At 31.9% G+C, this 3,115-nt stretch overlaps 1 long non-coding RNA gene across 1 annotated transcript; it reads left to right on the top strand.

Annotated features, from left to right (window-relative positions):
- Positions 1 to 1,703: 1,703 nt before the first annotated feature.
- On the top strand, positions 1,704 to 2,732 carry LOC130951724 (uncharacterized). The gene is made up of 3 exons (XR_009074078.1): positions 1,704 to 1,744; positions 1,907 to 1,995; positions 2,681 to 2,732. It is a non-coding gene; the product is annotated as an uncharacterized LOC130951724 (long non-coding RNA).
- Positions 2,733 to 3,115: the final 383 nt, after the last annotated feature.

Here is a 3,115-nt window from a genome sequence, read left to right as displayed (position 1 = left end):
GTTTTACTACTTTAACTTATAAAAAATAATTTAACTTCAACCTGAAGGCTACTCAATGTGATCATTGATCAGTTTGAAATTTACATATATGCTGTTGTTTAGTATTTTGTAATCTATATATTATTTTATTAGCTAAGTAGTTGTAGGGTCAAGTCTTGTTCTGTTTCCTTTTTTAGCTAAATTGTGTCTCCCATTTAAATATAAGGTATTGGTACAAATTAGAATGTTCCGTGCCTGCATTTGTTTTTTGCTCTTCCTGAGATTGCACATGCATAGATAGATACTCCTTTAATTTAAGCCATTAGTAATTGTAATTATTTAATTTAAAACATTAATTGGTGGGCATGTGATTCATCTACTACTAAATAATATGTATGGACAGATTGGGGCGAGAAGTAAGCCATGTATGTTAATAGAAATTAACCTAAAAATGGTTCATAAAGCTAAGCTACACATTGCACATGTGCCTCCACAACTTTGATGAACTATACACAATACAGACATGCATTGCATAACTTTGTATTTATGTTCGTTATATATCATATGTGTGTTTGTGCCTTATTGATTTAGTTTAAGGGGGGAAGTCCATTTGAATTAAGTGTAATTAGAAAACCTGGGTACCTCATCATTGCATTGTAATCTCCCCATTTAGTTAGAGGTCAGTATTTGTTTAGATATAAAAGCACATGCATTTCTATGTTTAAATTTTCATATAGAAATCAGTGTTTTTGTCTTCGCTAGTTGCTACTTAGTAATAAATTTCATTGTTTTTCATGGTATCTCCAAGTACTAGTCATTTCAATTAATTGGATGTCCTTTTGACATTAGAATTTTACTGCATGCAGATCTATAATTTGGACAGCACAGGCTTTGCAATTCTCTTGCAGTTTCATTTAAGCTCTATGATTTGGACAGCACAGGCTTTATAGAATGCCAAGAGGTAGCTATTCTTTTTATTTGATGCTTCAGGATGTAAGTAACTTATTTTTTTATGGAGGAAGAGATGGATAGATTCAGCAAAGTTCAGAAGAGTTTCTTGCCAAGTTCTTCAACTCTCAGTATACTTGAATTCATATTAGTGATCAAAACATAAATGTGGAGCCAATTGAATTGTTGCAATTGTGAAAAATGTGATGCTTTAGTGATTTTTTATTTGAATTTTGGCAGATTGTTGATATTAGCAAAACCCTATCGTTGTTCATAGAGCTTCAAACCTTAGGTGACAGCTTCTGTGATTTGGTTTAATGGAGGTTCCAATTTACAGGAATACCAATGATTAAGAATTGGAAATGATGGGAACTTACAAGGAGTAGGCCTCTTCATAATTTTTTAAATTTATTAGGAATATGCCCCATTACTTAATTGCTGCTAGTGGCTTTACTAAATTATATTATTTAAGTAAAATCACCAAAATTAATTAATTCATTCATTAATTATAAGATAATTTTGATGATAATTGTGATAGGTGCTATTAGATTGATTCTTTGGACACTTTGGCTCTACTCGGTGACCATGACCGCTTTGCCGCTTCCGTTGAATGGATTGGTAAAAATATTCGCTTTGATATTGTGAGTGAATGGCTAAGCAGCTGAATTTTAAGTTTCTGTACTCAATTTGGAGTTAAGGATGAATTTAATTACTTTTTGGTATGTTACAGAACAAAACTATTTCTTTGTTTGAGACGACAATCAGAGTTCTTGGAGGATTGCTTTCGGCTCATCTTATAGCCAATGATTACGCTACGGTATCTGTTATATACATTATTATATACCTGCATTTTTGTATTTTGATAATAGTCTAGTGATTCTAACATTTGAGCACAGGTGAAAATGAAGTTATCCATTAATCATTATGTTTCAATTGGACATAGTTGAAAAACTATTGATTCAAATGTGTTGGTTTACAGGGATGTGATGATTGGTGCCATTCCAAGCTATGAGGAGCCGTATATTCAAGTTCCAAGGGTCTTAAGTATGGACTAAAAACTTTGTAAAGGTACTTGATTTGATACAAGGAAACAAGACTATGGTTTTGTACTCTGCATTTTTTGGTTCTTTTTATTGGAAAATGATCTAGCTCTTAATCTATATGACATTCATTTTTGTCATCATGAGTTTGTGTCCTGCCATTTGTCTCATTCTTATAAAACAATCATCTGTGTCCTTCATTCACAGTTGGTGATCACCACTTTAGTTCTCAGAAGGCAAGAGTTATAGCAATTGATGCTAAAACTACCCAAGACACTAAACTATGTTTTTTTTGGAGCATTTGATTGTTTTCGATAAGTTGAAGGTTTTGTTTTCAATTTTCTAATCTCCAAAAGGAAAGAAACATTCTAGATATGTCCTATGTGCCAATATATACTACTGACTATGAATATGAATAGTTGATACTACGTCCAATGCATTAATCCATGTCTCGGCTCAGGGAATCTTAATAGGGACCTTAGCAAACCATTTATTGATAAGTGAGTATTTGATACAGCCCGTATATATATATTTTTATATGTTATGTATTATTGTGAATAGTTTAGAATTATTTTTCTATTTAATTATGTTTTTGAGGTACTGAATTATATTTGAAATTTTATTGATTAGTTCAATTTAATTTATTTATACGCATGAGTGTCAATTTGTCATGCTTTTGATTGTTTCTTAATGTTCTTCAAATTTATGTGCAGTTCATTGAAGGTGGAGCAGAGGCTGAAATAAACTCATAGTGAAGTTGACTCGGACCTGAATGAATCAATCCTTTTTCAGGTATATAAAAAGGATAATTTTGACATAATAGATGGTGAAAAGTAGATATGTGTGAACTTCTCACTATGCTAACTATATTTTAGAAATTAAATTTAAATAATGAATACATCTAATATTTAGTACAGAAACAGTCGAGCAGCTTGCCTGTGTTTTTTCTGCTCATCTGAGTTCATTTCTGTGTTTTTCAATGTTGATATAAGATTGTTGCTTTATTCGTACAAAGTGACACCATGCTTTGGTTAAATAACCAGGATGAAGAACATGAAAACAAAGGAAAATATGAGAGCTGTGAAGCTGCTAAAAGCGATGCATCTGAAAGGGAAGATGCAACTGACGAGGTAATGGTTAGCTTCTGG

This window comes from Arachis stenosperma, chromosome 9, assembly GCF_014773155.1.
Source record: "Arachis stenosperma cultivar V10309 chromosome 9, arast.V10309.gnm1.PFL2, whole genome shotgun sequence".
NCBI classification, from domain to species: Eukaryota; Viridiplantae; Streptophyta; class Magnoliopsida; order Fabales; family Fabaceae; genus Arachis; species Arachis stenosperma.
This window is presented reverse-complemented; position numbering and strand designations above follow the sequence as displayed.